General features: G+C 36.2%; 1 long non-coding RNA gene across 12 annotated transcripts in view; it reads left to right on the top strand.

Moving 5' to 3' along the window:
- The window catches only part of LOC134149436 (uncharacterized), a 206,769-nt gene that overhangs the window by 46,260 nt on the left and 140,270 nt on the right, over positions 1-20,239 (top strand). For all 12 annotated transcript variants that reach the window (XR_009960419.1, XR_009960416.1, XR_009960424.1 and 9 more), the window contains exon 5: positions 19,015-19,078. This is a non-coding gene — a long non-coding RNA (uncharacterized LOC134149436). The remainder of the gene's footprint in view (positions 1-19,014; positions 19,079-20,239) is intronic.

The raw sequence follows: 20,239 nt of genomic DNA on the forward strand, positions 1-20,239 counted from the left end.
AGCGCCATAGCAGGAAGGGAAGGGGCTGCAGAGGGGCGGTATTGTGCACCCTCCTTCCTTCCCTCTGAGATGGGCAGGGAAGCGGCTTCTCCTGGCACACTTCTCTAACTAAGCCAGGTGTTAGCCGGGGCTCTTGTTTCAAGCATCATTGGGTGTGCACACCCATACCAGCCTGACCTGAAGGAGCAAGCCTGTGAATGACGCGCATGCCTGGATTTGAACCGCTGCATGTTCAGAGCCTTATGTAAACACTCCTGCTTTTGCCTGACAGTATGATAATTTAGACTGTCTAAATTTATAATTTAGATAAAGTAGACTTTTCTGACTCCTATGCCCCAATATGCCTTTCTGAGGAAAAAGTTTGAGGCCTATTAACTTGCTTGTAAAATACAATTGAAGAGATCTGGTTCCTTTAATTAATCTGTGTGAGATATTATCACATTTCAAAAACAGTTGCAATATGCCAGTGTAGTATACAGCTCACAAAGTCAGAAGTTGCAGCAGCACATATGAATGTCACTGTGCCAGTGGCACATCTGCCCTGTCACTTGTACGCAGAAATACCGAGTTCCCAAGCATACCTGCCTGCCTTCTGCCCTAGTTTAGTAGCTGCCAGAACAGGCAGGCCCAAACATTTTGGCTCTCTGGGAGATGCTGTCTTCCCTTTCCTCCACTTCTCCTGCAGCAGCCTACCCAAAGATGCTTGCAAAAAGGGATTCTGACTCTCAGAAAATGGATTTAGTCTACCAGAATAGTATATAGTTAATAGTATATTAATTATGTATTATTAACTTTGAACAAAATCCATTTTAGGAAGCTCTGTAAACTAAAGAAAAAATTCCAAGAGCTGCTGTAGCAGGCTTTCTCAGCTTACATGTAAATAATACACATATTTGCTATTTGTCATATGCTTTACCTTTTCATAACATGAGCTCCATTGTCACAGTCAGAGCCAAAACTTCTGTTCAGCTTTTTTGGGGGGTTTCTAGAAATATTTTGAATTAGATTAGGACAGAAGAACAACTTACCACAATATCAGGCAAGTCAGCAAATCAAAGCATTGACTTTTTACATGGTCTGATGTTTTCCAGAAGTAAGGCAAAGCACAAGCATGTAACAACCATGGAAGGCACAAATATGATTGTTATTCTCCCTCATCAATTAGAAGTAGCAAACACTTTCTGAAGAGAGACATTTGAACTGGATAATTCATGTGCAGTTTGTATTTTGTTTAACATTTGATTTCCTCTTTCTGTAACTGATTTCAGAGATCTTTTCTAGCATTTTCCTTTTTTTCCATAACAGTGAAGACTACTTAGATTAAATATATAGTTTTATGGGAATGTGAAGCTCAGAGAACATAGCAAATACATTAGTCATTTTACTCAATTTTCTGTATTCTTATGTTTGTATATCAAATGACTGCATTTTCTGACGCCGACAAAATCAAATCTCTGTAGTCAGAGCTTTTTGGCCCTGCTAAAAGATGTTTTCCACTGTCCTGGTGGAGGAAGTGCTGGAGGGCAGGATGTTTTGATCTACCATACTACTATCAGATACAGATGAGAATCAGGACACTCAGCATAAAATAATCATTTTTTCCTCTCTTTTCTTCACATGTCAACTTGGTAAATCTCGAAATGTAATCTGAAGATCTAACTTTCGTACAATTATAGTTGTTTGAAATTTTTGTAACAATAGAGAAAACTGGTTAGCCTGGCAGTCTCTTAAGTGCCAGAGAAGAGTTTTCTGATGCCCACTTGGAGGTATTGGCATTGCATGAACTTCTGTTCATCTTACAGAAAATTTCCATTCCTGACGGTGTAGGTGATGAATTAATTACTTGCATCACCAGTTGCATCTTTTTTTAGATTGCCTTTGAAACTAAGGTGTAATATTAATACTACTTTGTAGGCAAGTTTAGAAAGTTACAATGAAATTTAATTCTCAAAATTTCTGTCTGCATTTCCCCTAGGTTGTTCTAATTCAAGCATTTCTAAAAAAATACGGGAAACAAAAGCATTCATAATGTTATGTGTATGCTGTTGGTGTTGTTTCTATTATAATGCTGTGTAATGTTCAGAAATGAAACTTCCTGTATTAGTCCAGTGAAGAGTGAAGCGCTCTTTCTATATTTGTAATACTAACAACTGGAGTCATTATTGTGCCAGGTGCAGTGCAAACACAGAACAAAGAGATGATCACTGCTTTAAAAATCTTGCATCATTTTTTCTCTGGTCTTGTCTAACTTCTGTGATTGATTATGATGGTAATGTCTACTGCATTGGTAGATTCACATAGTGTTCTGGTTATCACAGTTTTGACTGAACTTTCCATTTACGTATATAGAAAAAGTAACTAATTAGGTGTTTCTAACTAGCTCACTCAAGCCAGTGTGGAAAATGGTATGGGCAAGGAGATGGTAGGAGTTCATTAAGAAATGCAAATTTCGATAAAACTTGGGGATGTCTACAACCACTGCAACTGAAGACTGTTGTCAGACTGAAGCCTGCCAGCAGACATTTGCATGATTTATTGAGGACAGATGTCCTTTGGTTTGTACCCTGGAGTCTTTGTTCCCAGCTGTATGTCCATGCTGCAAGCTGACTTGTCATGACAGGAATACCTGGCAGACCCTACTTCCTTTAGAATGAGAACCCTAAGCATGCAAGTGGAGAGGGGAGTTGCAGAGCACATCAGCAGTGTTTCTCTGGTTTGGGTGATCAGGTAATTAGGGCTGTCCTTCTGTATGGGCAGGGTGTATGAGACCAACTAACTCCAGGAATTCTACCTACGTTTTTTGATCTCCCAGTCAGTGTTACTGCTTTTCAACAGCTGAGGCTCTTGGAGGATGGCTCTTGCTAAATATCATTAGGCTTTCATTCTCCCTAAGTCAGGAATTTCACTGTCAGGAGAAGGGAGGGAAACTGTGCTTGTTTTCTGAGCCGTAGTAAGGGCAACATCTGTTTTCCTCAATAGTTTTGGCATGTTGGTTCATTCAGATACGTGTGTGTGTGTGTATAATGTACTCATGTACATACATATACTCTGTTGGACAGTATCCACAAATAAAGCATTATTGATCATGGACCTTTGTCTGTGTAGCTGGTTCATTAGTGCATAATCTCTCTAAGTAACTTAAAGCTACTCTTAACAAGACATGACTGCATACACACATGTATATCTCTGCCAGGGAACGATTTCATTTTTTCCCCTTTACATATGTGGAATTTCTCCCCAAAATTACTTTGGCCTGATGCCCAGGAGTCCACCACAGTCAATGGCTCGGTGACATGTTTAAGATCTGCATGAAACAAGTCTTTATGCTGTTGGAAAGGAGCAGGTCACAGTTTTAGGGGCACATAGCACTTGTTGCTAATTCGGGCAGCTCCAGAGAAATAGTGTCTTAAAAACATGAGTTCTGCATACAAAAATAGAGCTATATTGGGTTATAGTTAGTGTTTTTCAAATATATTATTTCAAATTTTTCTTTCTAAGGGTTGGAGTTTCCTATGTTACAGGAAAGAGAGACAAAAATAATAACACTCATGACATTTTCTTAGCATATGCAGAATATATGATGATGTGATGTGTGGTATTAACATTTTATCGGCACTCATTTCTGGTGATCTGTATTACTCTTGGCTTTACAGTCAAGAGTTTCGTGGCTAGTAGGATAATAGAGATAAAGCTATACCACAGCATTTGCATTCTTCCTCTTGCATTCTGCAGTATATTTACAGGGTGCAGATAGAACTTACTGCAGAAATTACATCCCTTCCATCTTTAAGTGCAAAGGACATATTGAAATAGATTGATTTATAAACTGGAATACAAATAAACACAACATTTTTCATGAAGGCAGCTTTTTTACTCCTTAATTGGAAGTAAAGGGATAAAAATTAATTGAAATATAGATGGCAATTCATACTGACCTTTGTGGGGTGAGGCACAATGCAGAAAGTGATTGTTGTCCTAAATGCCTTAACTAAGAACTTGAATGTCTGAGGAGTTTAATATTAACCAGGCAGAATGATAAAAGCTTTTTCTTCAAGTGGTTGTATCTCATAGCAGCTTTCTTCTTCTCTACACAGCAGAAGATTTTGCCCTATAGAACTGTTTTCAATAATGCAGTGAAAACTACCCCCAAAAAAGTTTTGTGGATGGTAAAACACTGAAGTCTCTACCTTAACATTATAATCATATGGCAGAAAGGCTGCACAAAGGTGATCTATATGAAGAGAACTGCCATTAGATGGGGAACATGTTCTTGCTGTTTTATTACATTTAGCCACCTCTGCCTGCAGTGAAATAATCTTGTGTTAAACTAGTAAGGCCATGAAACTAACTTTTCTTTAAATATAATGTGAAACAGAAGGTTTCCCCCTATCCTCAGATGCCTGCCTCTTAAAACTGGAGAGGAAAAACTAGGACGTGTAAGTGAAATAAAGGGAGTCTCATGTAGTAACATCTGAGAAGTGACTGCTCATCAACTTGCTCAAGTCAGAATATATATACAGCATTACCAATAGTAGAGCAGGCATCTTGTGCTAGATGAACTTCAGTACCTTTTGTTTGAATATGAATTATTTTATAGGAGGCAATTTCAGAAAAATAGATATGAACAAATTCTCTTTTCTTGTACGAAAACATCTTTCTTTTTCCAAGACCCCAAGGGTGATTGTATTATCTAAACTTTCTCGTGCATACTTTCTTAATGTTGGCCTGAAGAAAAATTTCTCAATTCCTTTGTGACACATGCAAGGAAATTTAAATCATTAATCCAGACTTTGATTTCGTAGTAAAGTAATATGCTAACTTTTCTGATTATTTAAACATATTCTTGTTGACCTACTAGTTTAGAGCTATAGTCATCTCTTATTTGCATTATACAAGCTTTCTGTATTTCATGTAAGTAGTGAATTACCCACCATGCGCCATATATGTTGGTGTTATTTGATGGTGTCCTCTTTTTTTCTTTTTTTTTAAAGGAGAGATGATAGGAGATCCTATTTTCTGACAGGATTACATTTTTATACTTAAAGCAAAATAGATCCTTGAAATCTCCTGTCTGACTTATGGAAAAAAAAACTTTTTTGGAGACTAATAAATGGAAAGAAATATGTGTCTAGAGAAGAATGTTGATGTGTTTAACACTATGTTCCCCTTTGCATCAGGCAACGCATAAGTTGTCTTTGCAGGATTTTACAAAACTTGTGAAAAATTTGTGCCACTACAAAAATAGTTTGTGTGGCTGTGCTGATATGTGTGGTTAGTTTGTGTCTTTTAATGTGATGCATCTGTATTCTCTAAATATGAGATTATTTGCTCAGATGATCTATAAATGGCTATACCTGTGTTACTTTAGCTCAGTGAGGGCTCAGTTCCTCACTTCTTTTTCTCACTGGTGTGATCTGTGCTCATTTACATTACAGATTTCTGAAATGTGGCAGTATTTGTATGCTAAAGCTTTAGAACTTGGAGCTAAGTATCTGTGGCACTCAAAGCCTGGACCTGGAGCAAGACTTACAACATAGATCAACATCTAAGAGCTCAATACTTCTGAAAATATGACCACTACTTCATGTGCATGTGTGTGTGAGAGAGATGGGTGCTTCTGCAAAGCAGGCCTTCACTAGCAGAGATGTGATCGCCTTCAAAAAATTTGACCCTAAAGGGCTTGGCAGTCTCTATTCAACTTGCAGCATTTAGTTCCAAATTCTTGAGTTGTCTGTTCTTGTGTTGGGAGGCTGCCCCTCCTACCCAAGGGAGTGTGGCCCAACAAAAAGAGTATTGAGATAATAAAATTAAAGTGTGTTCCATGATTTGAAAAAGGGCAGATGATAGAAATATTTCTAGCATAAATGAAGGCTATTTTTTGTAGGAAGAAATTATACTGTAGAAGGATGTTAGAGATTCAGCTTGTTTGTATTGCTTTTTCTCATCTGTTTTAAACCAAAGAATGAAGTTCACAAGTAGCATGATATATATGGAATATAGGGCTATTATAATGCCTTCAAATTGAGTCTGCAATTCACAAAGAGAATATAAAGAAATAATATTTGCTACACTGTAGTATTTTTATTTGAAATTAAAGTTAACCATATTTCTTCCTCTCGGATCAATAAGATGAACACTCTAAGTTAAGGAATACTGCTATGCATGAATAAAGTTAGAACATTGTGGCAACGAATTATAAAACCTCTTCTTTTACAGAGAACAGAATTCACATTTCTTTCTCTAGGCTCTCACTATTAAAGTATTGTTATCCAAGTATCTGATATGCAGTCTAGATCTGTGAGAGAGACTACATATAGAAAAATCTAAGCAGCATGCATGGACCTGATATCCATAGGCAGTGATTTCAGGTATAAAAACAGAGTCTGATCCGAAGCCCATTTTGGTGTTCCTGAAGCACAACTTTAAATTGCCTCATGTATCCATGTTTGTTTGTTTGTTTTTTAATGTTTGGACTAGAAAGGAAAGCATGACAAAACATAAATGCAGCAATATGAAATCAACACTAAAAATCCAAATGGAGAGTTAAACTAAAATAAGTAGCCCTCAGAGAGAAGGCAATCCAGTGTTGCTATTATGTTACACAAACAATAAACAAAGCAAGGATGAATAAACTTTCTCGAACAGAAAGTTGTTGTCAAAGTGACTATGTTCACATCAGTGTAGAATGACTTGAGATTACTATAGTTTCTGAGACTACTGCAATATTTAAAATGGATCTCTGATCACTTCTGTGATTACTAATTTAGCTTGTGTTTTTTTTTCCTTACTGGTCTTACTGAAGTATACTGAAATATTAATTTAGTAGGCAGGTAGAAGACATCTAAATTTAAAACTGTCTAGAAGATTGTCTACAGCAGGAGCACATCATTGTTTTAGCTTCCCAAATAATGGAAATAACTAGTCTTGGAATAAATAAGAGTGTCCGTGTCTACAAGTCTGCATGTAAGATAATCAAGATGATTGTCTACAGCGTGACCATATGATTGTGTTAGCTTCCCCAGCGATGGCAGTAACTAGTTAAATTAATTCCTGGAATAAATAAGGGCGTAACTCCACGGATTTACCCTGGGATTCAATCTGAGACAGTATGTGAATTCTTTTTCTTTTCCCCTTGTTCAGTTGTTTCTGGTGTGGTCTGCCACACTTGAAAGTAACTGAAGTAGATTTTTACATTATCATCTGTGAGTGAAAAACCTAATAATGAAAAATACTCAAATGTAAGATTAATTCGCAGCATTTTGTTAATGGTCATCTCTATGGGGAAATGAGGCATATCAAATGCGTGCTCTCTCCCCCCTCTCCCGTCGTGGCATCTACAGTACACTGTGACACACTGTAAGCTCACAGTGTTGTGGAACAACCTAGGTGATTTACTGCAGCCTACAGCAGGCGTGGGAAATGCCTCCCACTTCACAGACATGCCACAAACTGCCTCAGTGCAGAACAATTGAGGGAATTGTAGTGCTTGGCTTTTAAATTCAGTATTTGGGGACGTCCTAATGATCCATTCCAAATGTCCTGGCCATGCAACCCTTTTGTACAGCTAGGTATATAACCCTGTGTTACTTCCCATTTTGTGAAATTACAGACAGTGATCTTGTTGCACTTTTTATGGTTTCTGAAAATATTATGGAGCAGTCTTATAACCTCAATCATGAACTTACTTATGGGAGAGTTGCAGAAAGATTCTGAGCACGAAAAAGCACCTTGAATTAACAAAATGAATAATCAGAAAGACTGTATTTGCACACATTTGCACACATGCTGATTGTGTAAATCCCTTAACATTTATCCATAAATTTCTAAAGCTCTGATCTATGATTCATGACAATAACCTGAGTTACAGCAAAGACCGGAAATTAAGAGGATTGATCCTACTTTCATTGAGGGCAATAGCAAAACTTTAACTGACCTCACTGGAGTAGGACAACAAAATATTCCTCAAGGTCCATCAATATTTTCAGTGAAAACTATTTTTCATATCTTTTCTCCAACACAGTGTGATGCAAGTATTGAACTGCAGCAGCAGTGGCACCAGTGTAAATAATAGTTAAATACATTTTGGTAAATCACTGTAACATGTCTGTGGGCTCCAAGGATCCCAAGTCCAGCGTTTGCAAGTTTACACAGCAACACTGTTTCCAAAATTGACTTTTGGGTTGACTGATTAAGGATGCTTAGGTTATATGTGAAGCAGAAGAATTATATAAAATATACAGGATCCTTTAGATCTTTTGTGCTCTAATGGAAGTAGCATGGGATTTCTGTACTGTTGCCCAAGCTACTATGATAAAAATAAAAAAGTGAGCAGCAAAATTGTTCCAAGGAGATGCAGCAATTTGTTTTTCGAAAGAATTCTGTTGTCTCCTTTGCCTTACAAAATGAGGACAGACTGCCCAGGGGAAACAGTGTATATAATACTATAAAGAATAAACATATCTGAGAAATATCTGGGAAAAGTGTTTCTGGGAAATTAATGCACTAAATTAAAAATTAACCAATTTAGTTTTCCTTCAAAGTAAACACTGACTGTGACAAAGCAAAAGCCCTAGTCATTGCATCAAATGAAAAACAAACAAGTCCAAAATAGACTTTTTACTAAAACCTACTTGAATTACAGAAGGTTTAAATTTTCATGATCTGATCATAATTCTTAACTTTAAAAACAGTTTCTAAGCTTTATTATTGAAATTCATGGGACATAATTGCTTTTAAGCAACCTAGCAATCACTTATTATTTTTTTTTAATTTGTGTAATGAACACATTATATTATGCTTCAGTAATACCTGTAATACCTGGTTTTGCTTGGCTTGGAAACTGATTTATTCAGACATAGTTATGTCAGTGATACAGAAAAGAGAAGTGATTCTAACTCCTTAGCTGCACAGGGTTAATCAGAATTCATAAAAGTACTAAAAACTTACTTTAGTCAGTAAAGTATATAGCTATGATTCTTTATCTGTAGCACATTTTGGTAAAGAAAGGTGCCTGTTTTTTAAAACCACTTTAAAAATACTGTTAGAAAATATGAAAACAAAATTGTTATTATTCATACTTTACCTTTCATTCCTAGGGCCTCAGAAGCACTTCATAAAGCATTACTAGAGCTACTTCATACTTCAGGAATTATTTCATACTTTCTTGGGATTAAAGCAGCATACTACCATATCCCAATCAGCTATTATTTAAAAAAAAAAAATCAAATGAATTTTCAATATGTCTAGCCCTTCATATTTAGGCATATCAGCAAGAATACTTATAACTGTGTGTGACTTGATCCCTGCAGAACTTCACTGATGGTGCTTGCTCTAGAAAGCTTGTACACCTCAAATCTTGTAGAAAGCCTACCATGGCAGACACCTTGAAAGAATACCTTCTGCGCTATCTTTTTTAAATTAGTATAATCAAAACCACTCATTATACTTATTTCAGTTGTTTCTTTATAATACCCTGAAGAAGATGAATTCAGTTCGTTGTTCCTTCTAAGCAAAAGTGAAACCTACAATTTTATGTTGGGAGGTGACCACTTTCCAGGTCGAATTCTTGCAAATACTGTCCATCTTTTAGAACAGAAAATTAAATCCTGCCACGTTATTGCTAACAATCCAGTCAAAAGCATTCTTTCAGAATTTTAGTCCATTCCTATCACTAAGTTTGAATGAAAACCTGTCTATTGTCCTTGTCTATCTTGATTTAACAAGACTGCTGTGTAAATTTAGATGGCACAATTTGCATGTTATATTTGGAAGCAGCAATATCGGTATACCACGTCCTGTTATTGGAGGTATTTCATTTAAACTTTTTATCTTGGAACAAAATACTGTGTTGAGAGTAAGATTTGCCTTCTCTGTCCTCATTTGGGGTAATGCTTCTCTGCTCAAACAGTGAAGAGTTAAACTAAACTTTACAGTCATCTTCACTGTGAAGCCATCTAGTATTAATTCCACTGACCAGTGCATGAGGAAACTTGCCAGCTCACAACAACACAGGAACTTGGATATTTTCTCACATTATCTAATCAGACATATTTAAATTTATTTAGTAGTGATAATTTTCTTTGCAGAGAAAGGATACGTCTCTTCCATGAGCACAGGCCAGAAATAGCTATGGAAGGAAATGCCAGTGCATACCTACCAAGTGTTAGGTGTCTGGGGTAGGAGGTTTAAAAGCAAGTTTATGCACAATCTGTCGTGATTCTGATTATACTAAGCTCCAAAACTCTGGTGATAGAAAGCATGTAATATGGGCTAAATTGTGCCTGTCTATTTTATGGAAAAAAAGTGGAGAAGCTCCTGGCCCTTGTTTTGTTTCTGTATAACTTACTTTGGCAGAAAGAGGCTGCAGTGCATTTCCTCACCGTACTGATGGGGATTGTGAAGGTCTAAAGGAGGTTAAAGCTGTGGGGCCATAGAGGAGCATGAGCGCATCAGGGCTGGCAACCTCTGCAGATGTCTGGCCGTGTCTATATCTCTGGCTTCAGCAAGTTTGAAGAAGCTCTCCCACTTGGCGGTAGAGTTTGTATGTCTGCCCTGACAGCTCTGTACTGTGAGCCTCAGGCAATGAGTGTTTCACTGGTGTATCTCGCTACATAGTAATGCTATTTCAGCTTATTTCAGCTGCGATTGCGGGACAGGAAGGGAACTACAGTTAGGTCCCATTTTGTGAGATGCTGTAATTTGTGTACCAAGAGATCATTTCTGGTTGCAGCCAGTGGCAGTGGCAGGCTTAGAAACTGGGAGCACTGTTGTCCCCATTTTAGAGTGTAGGAACAGGCAAAGTTACCTCAGTTTCCAGTGATCATACACTCCATCTGGATGAATGTCAGCAACAAAAATAATGTCGTTAGGCCCATTTGACTGTCTTCAACCAGATAATAGTAGTATTGTTGTAGCAATAAAGCCAGAAAAATAATTTACACACCAAAAGCTTTTTATTTCCTAACAATACCTACATGGTACAGTCAGTCTTGACAGGCTTTGATAACAAGCTTTTTCATTCTCAAGAAATGATCTTGTTCACACCTCTGTCATTTAGCACATCTAATATGAAGCGATTTTTCAGGAAAGCAGCCATCAGTGCTAGTCCAGTGTTTCTGTGCCCTGTTTTTAACCTCGAAGAACACTATACTAGGCATGCAGTTTCCTTCAGGCTGCTCCCATTTTCATACAGCTGTGTATGTAAAATGCTATACTACTTTTGGGACTGGGGGTGGTGGGGAAGTCCATCAGAAATGGAAAGCCACTGGCCAAGAATTTCAGAAGACCAGGCCAAAAAGGTAGGCTTTCTGAGTTCATATTTAGGCTTGCAGATCAGTAAGCTTGCCTTCTATGGAGGTGTCCTTCTGGAAGTACTATGCTTGTGTTTTCTGCTGAGGTTTTACTAGCATTCAGAGCACTGAAATGAAAGCCTTTTTATGTTGTATCTAATCTTTGGTGTGGATGATTCTCCATCTGATATAAAGCAGTTGGTTTAAAGGACCTGTGGATTTAAAAGGCTAATTAGGCTAGATTTGAAGCTAAATTGACTGAAAGATCTTCTCAGGTATTCACCTTGTAGAACAGCAAATGGGACTGCTGTGAAAAATACCTGCATTTTCTGAAAATGCTATTAAGCTTTTTTCCCCTTCTTGTGAGTTCTGTGTTGGACATGACATGTGCGAAGTGTCATGGAAATTGTACCCCTTTAGCCAGCTGTTTGCAGTATCCATTGTGAGTGTATAAGTCTGTCTACCACCTTTCATGAACTAGAAGCATCAAACCTTTCTCTGCCAGCAGTGAGACTTTTCAGTACTTCTTTTATTTAAAAAGAACAAGGACAGGAAAATAAGGTGATGACAATTGTATTGTTACAACTACCAAGTGAGCAGTTTTAGTTATAATTACCTGGCTTATAGAGCTCTTAAAAGTAGCAGAATTTTTGGAAAATATGTTGTACGTTTATAGTAAGTTATAATATGAATAAATAGCTAGAGGCTATGCAAGCTTAAAACCAGTAGGCTATATGTTTCTGTAACTGAGCAATACTCTGAACTATGTTGCTGCTTTTCTGTATCTGGTTTTACCTGTTTGAGTACAGAAGCTCTATATATTTAAGATATATTTTTTAAAAATACGTGAGACAACAAATAGCCCTGTGTACCAGGATGATATCATAGTTAGAGACTTGAGTTGGGTGCTCAGCTTTGTTATTTGTATATTTTGCCTGATTTACTATTTTCAGAGTTTAATATGATAAGATGGAACTATAGAAGTCTATACTATACTGTACTATATTATACTATAGTATATATACTATAATATAGTATATACTATAGTATATACTATACATATACTATAGTATATACTATATACTATATATACTATACTATATACTATATATAGTATAGTGTATATATATACTAGTATAGTATATACTATAGTATATATACTATAGTATAGTATAATATAGTATAGTATAGTATAGACTTCTATAGTATAGTATAGTATATACTATACTATAGAAGTCACGTGCTTTTAAAACCTCCATCTGACCCATTGAGGTCAGACCATTTCAGAGGAACAGATAGAAAAAAAAATGACATTGCTGTTTTTCACATTAAAAAAAAGTTCATAAAATTTATCTCTGCGTGCTTTAATGTACACTTTAAATGTAAACTTTCTTTAATCCATAGAACAAATTTGCCACACTTTCTTTAAATCTAAAAGAAACCTTTTACCCACAACTTTATAATTCTGCAAAACTATCTACTAGTTCTTTCTAGGTTAGAAAACAGAATAATTTGCCTTGAGTTTGGCATGTGATGAAATCAAGGATGACAAATACTGCCAACCCTCTGCAACTTTAGCAAACATTTTGATCTAAAAAGGTCAAGGGAGGATTTTCAATGTCTTGCCTTTCTGTATGCCCAGAAATAGTTATGAGCACTGTAAATCTAGACAATGTAGGATCAATATTGTAATCGATACTAATGTCACTGACAAATTATTAAAAAGAATAACATTAGAAGATAGAAAAATTATGCGAAATGCAATGAGAAGGCAAATTTCAACCAGTTTAACGAAAAAATGATTTGTTTTCTAATCCACTTTTAATTTCAGCATAGTAGAATTTAATTTATTTGGTTAGGTATGTATTGTTGCTTTGTAACAGACTAAGGATAGAAAAAAATCAGCCTCTCTTAAGTGTCTTGCCTACTGAGGTCATCAGGGATCCTGTAACGCTTGCAGAGGTGTCGGAGACCTTCTGCCCCGTCACTGGACAACTTCTATCACTTTTCCATGTTCCACACTGGCTGTAAGGGCAGTCAGAAAGGCAAGTTACACTTGGCACCTAAAGTAGGTAGCTGCATCCTGTGGGTGAACTCCAGCTTTAATACCCTGTAGACTGCTACTCCCAGCTGGTCAAGAAAGCTGAGGATACAAACTCTTTTCTTAAAGAACATGGCACATGGGCAGATTTTTAGTCTATCATTGAGAATTTCTCACTGGTAGGTTACATTTTTTGTACTTCTAAGTTTTTGGACAGGTTTTGCAGCTGTCACTACATATAAATCAGTTATTCAAAAGTGCTTCCACATGCTGCTAAAGCCCATTTTAAACCTTCTCGTGTATGTTTACACAGCAGTTTGGTCTGGAAGGGACTTCCACCTTCCTGTTTAAATTCAGTAGTCTCTTAGAAAGGTTAAACCTTACATTTGCTATTAGGTGATAGAAATATGAAGTTTTCTTTTTATGCTCTCTTTGAGCATTCCCTCATACTCATACAAAATTCAGAGGCAACTAGCAGTCAGAATAGCTTAGACTGCTAGTTGCCTCTGCATTTTGTAGGAATATGGGGGAATGTTTATGAAATGTTTGTACATCATATGCACTTTAATGGAAACTTGGGACATACATACCTTCTCAGCTTTTCTTAGTACTCTTCTTAAAGGCCAAATGTTGAAAAAGTTAAAAAATAATTATCTTCTATGCTCAGACTCTAACTACTTACAATCAATTTTATACATGCAAATAGTTTGCTGAATGAAAAAAGAAGACTAATGGCAGCTGCTTGTAGGACTAATGTTGTGGACTGGGTTCTTCCTACTTTAGGGAGATTACATTTTGGGACTAAATCAAAGTTTCATATTAGGAGATTGCTCATTCTAGGTCTCTTGTACAGGCAGTGGGTGATCTGAATTCCCATCAGGAGGTGCCCATTTTTCGTCACTGATTATTACATATACAGCCTCTGACAACTACATGCCCCAATTCTTGAATTTAAGTGGGTTAAATTAGATGCCTAAATTTATTTGGTAGTTCTAAAATTGAAGTTCTAAGGCTTCCCCAATGAATGTTTAGTCAGTGCAAGCAGAGGATTAAGTTTTGGGTCAGACTTGAGACTGATGACTCTATCTGACAAACATAGAGATTCTCCCTTACGCTACTTTGCTCTTGCTCATCCCTTTCTTTCAGCAGAGAATGAGGCTGCTTTAATTGGCCTTTCATAGAGGCCTTTCATATTGCCTTTCTCAGCCAGAAAAGGATTTTGCTGAATTACTATGAATTTGATCTTCCTTTTCTGAAAGGTGAACAACCTTGTCTGTAGCTATTGCTGGGGCCATATCAAAGCTGATAAGGTCAGTAACTTCAGGTATCTTTCTTACCTGAGTAAAAATGCAAGAACAAAGATCATTCAAAGGGAAATGTAATCTAGGGATTTTGTAGTTGAGTAGACCTTTTTCTCTGAACACACTCTTTCCCAAAGTGCAGTTTTGTTTTGTGCTAGTTTAGTTCATTAGTACACAACCATTTTGACTGTTATTTCTTGTTAGTTTGCTTTTAGGGACTGAAGCCCAATATGACTGTAGATGATGCAGTCCCTGATCTTTTTTTTCTTTTCAGTTACTAATATTCAGACTATTTTTAAGATTGTATACTTTTTATTTTAATAGTTAAATAGTTTTACTTTGAATGACTATTTTGTTATGGCATTTTAGGTAAAGAAATATGAAGAAAGATTTTTTTTCTCTCTTTTTTTTTTTCTGCTGGCATGGTCTGAATTTTATGTCTCAGTCAAGTGCTTTTCTAAAGCTGTTTTTCCCAGACTGTGTGTTTTGCATGGGTGGGACAGTGGGTTATTGTTAGCCTGTTAGACACAACTCGGTTTGAATACCCTTCAGTAGTTTGCAAGGCAAGTCAGCTCTATTTGCATTTGTTCCAGTCACAAAGGTTTATAGGTCAGCAAAGACTGGCTGGAAAAATTCAACATGCCAATGCACTATTCTTCTATGGTTGTCAGGAATTCAAACATGCTGGTTTTTATATTTCTTCTTGGTCATGAATATATGATAGCACAGTCTGAAGTCGCTTTGTTTCTTTGGAGCTTGGTACCAGCTGGGACTAAGATGGAGGACGTGACTTGATGCCAGCTTTTTTTTTCCCCCTCTTCTTTTGCCCATACTAATCAGCAGCAAATCAAATGTCAGTACATCTGGAAGCAGTGAGAGGGCAGTGCTCACTAGTGCACTGTAGCACTGCTACGTTTTTCTCTTCTATGAAAAACAGTCCAGCTGAATAAAAGATGACATTTGTCCTTTCACAAAAAACATTGCATTAGCTTAATCTCCTGTGTGTGGTTTTCTCTTTTTTCTCTTTTTTCTTTTTTTTTTTCTTCTCCCCAGTTTTGATTTAAATGCATTTAGGTTACATCTTGGAACGTTTCCTGCTTAGCTAGATACAAAGACTATGTTGAGTTCCTCATTTATGCACTGACTGACAAATAATAGGTATATTTTGGAATTCAAGATTTTAGAAGTCATTCATATTCATATAGCTCTAACAGATGCATACAAAGATAACTAATGAAAATAATCTTAAAGTATCACTGATAACCTGGTGTTTGACAACTCGTAAGCAAAGCTTAATGTATATATAAAAAATAGTGTCTTCCCCAAAGAAAGCATTTCCTTGGCTTTATTCTTCAGCTTCTGGTTTTAGAAGAGGTTTGGCCTTTCATAGATATTAAAATGAAATATAGATATATCCATTGTAATTTTATTCCTTCCAAACTGCATTTTGAATGTAAATGGTGTGTCTGAGTACATTGTGAGGGGTACTATTGCAGGTCTGTTAGGAACTGACATCTCATTTTCAGATGAGCTTACTGTAGCCCCATTAATCTGAAACCAGTAAGCTTTAGTTGAGTTTGATTTATTTAAAACTTGGTTACAAAAATTTGTCATTTGAGTTGTATCTTGAGTTCTGAGATTTTTATTATACAAGTATTAAAATATGCTGGATCTCCTTTTAATATTCTCATTGAAATGCAAACTGTGACCTTCTTTCTGGGTCTGTTTAAAAGAGACTTTCTGCAAAGATGGACTGTTTTTAGTAAAAGGCATCATAAGTGAGGAAGGTTACATCTGTATACTAGGGAGACTGCAGCTAAACCTCATATTGATGCCTCTGAAGCAGCCAGGGAGACCCGTTTACTTTTGAATGCATGAGTCGCTGCCAAGTTGGCACCATCCTTCATGTTTATAGATTTAAATTCAGCACATGGCTTTAACTCTTCAGCTGCACTAGCTGCAAACAATTACCCCCAAACAAATGCTTAGGTATAATCAGTTCATTGTCTGATCCATGCCAAGTTGCCTCTAACCTTTCAGAAATACAGTTGAGAATGTTATTTTAAAATGCCATCTTGGGTAAGATGTATGCAAATAGCAAAATCCTGTTTTAAATAGAAATATTTACAAATATTAAACCTTAACGTGGAATGGCATCTCATAAAATAAACATCTTATTGTAAAAATCACATAATGTATTGATGTGAAGATATAGTATTTAACAGATGAACCATATTAAAAGATTCCGCACTTAAAAAGAATAATACTAACAAGCACAATAAAAATTCCCTCCTAATAACTTTGTAATGTTATTTATCAACTTCCTTTCTTAACCTATACAAATATAACAGCAAACCTGGCTACAAGCAGAATAAAATTGTCAGTAGTTAGAAATTCATCTGGGAAGATCATTTCATAAACATTTTTTAAATCTTAAAAATCAAATCTATCACAAGATTGCTTTAATAAATAAATATGTCAGTCAGTTTTGACTATTTTAATAGTCAGAATATTTTCCCATGTGTAGAAATTCATTTTTAGAACATGCTCATGATTGGTTTGTGAAGAATGTTTTTACCACTTAGATACATATTGCTTTATGGCTTTAATATTTAGTAAAGGAGCAGTAATAAGGTAACTGCAAATATAGTTATGCTCTGAAATCAGATCTAAATGTTAAGTTTCTAAACAGGACAAATAAACATTTAATACAACAATGTAGGTCTCTACTGTCCACACAGAGGAAGCATAGGCTAAGTCCCATCGGCTGAAGCCACAGCAAAGGTTCGGATATGGACAAAGAAGCATATAAATCTAATTCTAAAGACTTTATCTGCAGGCCTTTTTCCTGACCAAACGTATTTACTTAGTTTGCTAAATATTCCCCTTGTATACTATGTATTTATGAATATCTCTGTTATGACACTACTTGATACGTAGATAACTTTTGCTTGCAGCTGTGTTAAATCACATAATTATAACAGTGATTTTGTTGTTGTTGTTATCACATTTATCTAATCTGACTCAAAAATATACGAAATGCTTTATACCTTGCACATGAAAATACAGTTCTTTCATTCACTAATTTCATTTAGAATTAACTTCTAGATCCATGCACATGCATTTAGGGTAATAAACAGGTATTTTGGTTAAATCAGAAAGCATATCTGCACAGTCATATATTGGTGCAGTTCAGCACATGGGAAGCTCCTTGTAACTAGCTCTGAGAACAGACAAGATTGGCAAGAAATCCAGGCCACATTGTAAATATATAAACATATTCTGCTTTTAAATTAAGAATTTTTTTTCTTATTCTTTACTGTCTTTAAGGCTGAAAGAAAGCCATTAATTGTGCAGGAAGGGCTCTACATAAACATATCACATTAATTATTATGGATCATATTTTTCTCTCAAATTCTGTTGACTGTACTGGTACAGCTTATACTTTGAAAGTAGCTTTCTTTGGCATTTATTTTACTCTCAAAACTCAGCAATTCCTGCATAGTGTATAAGATTTGCCAAATTAATTATTTCTTGGCATTATTCTTTTCTTTTAAATCACATGTGTGTGTGCATATGCATATGTGCTGCTTTCATTGTTTTGGGGATTTGAAGGACAGAGCACAAAATAGTTTTACATTGTAGAAAAAAGATTTATTGTTTTCTGGCCTAGTGTGAAAGATGTTTTCCCTGTAAGATCTCTACAGTAGGAAAAGTAGCTGTTAGGTCAGTACATAAAAATTCAGATGCATTCTGTCAGTTACTAAAGCCCTTGGATAACTGGTAAGTGAAAGCAAAAGTTGTAGGCAGTGTTTGGATGCCTATGTTGCTGTTAGATATCCCATGGAATTTAGTGCCGTCTTTGAGGGTTACAGCCCATGCTAAAGCAGGATTTGTTGTTTGTTTGTTTGTTTGTTTGTTTTGATGGAATTGGTTGGGATTAGGGGTGGGGGGAAAAGACAGAAATTGCTTATTGAGCTTTCTGTTCCTTAGAAAATAAGTGAGAGCAATACTGACACACTGTGATAATTCTAGGTGAACAAATCCTTCAGTTAGGTGTGTGCAGTGCAAGGACATTTGCAGAGATCCCATAGTTAAGGTTGTTTTGAGCTTTCATTTTTCCAGAATGAAAAATAGAAGACAAAACAAAAGATTGGTCACCATTAAAATTGGAATCTTCACTAACAGAGCAGAATGAAAAATTTTAATAAATCAACATGAGAGGGTTGTTTTGTTTTAACGTGGGAAAGGAAAAGTTAGGGTTTCTTGTCTGGTTCTTTGGTTTTTCTACTCCTGTTCCAGGATCTGGATTGTTTTGTTTCGTTTTTCTTTACACTGATTTTAGCTCTGAGTCTCTCACCTTGTATATTTTATCTCTTCCTAGCTCTACAGCCAGATTCATGGTTAAGTCCAGACTGCAGAAATAAGCATATCTTTGCTTCAAAGAGGTAAGATGCTTTTTGATATTTTAACATTAGAAGAAATAGCTATTTTCCTCATGGTGTCATTATGCATTTCATAGCCAGTGAACATGGCAAGTATTTACATGCCACGATGCTGCCAAAAGCCTATTGAGCTTCATTTTCTCCAGCCATGTTACCTCTGTCTTGGGAGAGACCCTTGTGCCCACCACTACTTGTGCTTCATCCTCAGCTGCATGTTCTACCTCTCCCCAGTTTTCCTATAGAGCTGTGACAGCCTTTCATTGTCTGCCTGTTGGATACAGTAGCAATTTTTTCACATGGATGGTGACACATTACTAAGATCCCAAGATCTCTCTGATTTTTTTAACTCAGTTTTCTTTCTGTTCCATCCCAAACTCAAGTCCAAAAGGGTATGGTATGGTTCATGAGCAGGAACTATGGTCTGCCAAGGCTTATCATTGCTAGAATTTTTCTATGGTGAATGATGGAGGATCTAAGGATAGATTTTAGCCATTGTGACAGAAGAATTGTCAGAAAATCTCATCTTCTCTGTTCACCTCTTGCTATGACTAAGGCATAGTGGGAAACTTAGAGGACAAATTTGACTCATAAACAGAACTTGGATCTCTGCAAAGGGGGCATATTCTCCTTCTGTCAGATCTTTGAAACATCAGAAAGATGCTCTGATTAACTTTAGTGTACCCTCTTAGATTGCTTACTTTAGGATACACTGGAAGTAATCCACTTCATTCATACTGAGAAAATTATTCTGAATAAGCAATGAACATGCCTGAAGTTAGTGAAGATTCCAGTTTCAGTGGTAACTACTCTATGAAAAGTTTTGTCTTTCACTTCTGGGCCTCAGACACAAAAATGTGCTGTGCAGTCAAGTGCATTTTTACTCCTCACCCCCCCCCCCCCCCACAGTCATTTTATCTCAATATATTTTCATTTTTCCATAAAAATCAAAATGCTCATGAATGTTTCATTTTGTTGAATTCAAATGCACTCAGAAGGTCATACTTACTTTTCTCTTTTGCAATTTAAATTTTTAAGACCATAATTAAATTACAAATTAATTAATTTTAAATGGCATAAGTCTCAATTTTTAGCAATCTAAAATCTAAATTTGCAGAATTTTTCCATAGTATTTTACTGTTTGGCATGTGTGTGTGTTGCCCACTC

The sequence above is a fragment of the Rhea pennata genome, chromosome 1 (assembly GCF_028389875.1).
Source record: "Rhea pennata isolate bPtePen1 chromosome 1, bPtePen1.pri, whole genome shotgun sequence".
NCBI classification, from domain to species: Eukaryota; Metazoa; Chordata; class Aves; order Rheiformes; family Rheidae; genus Rhea; species Rhea pennata.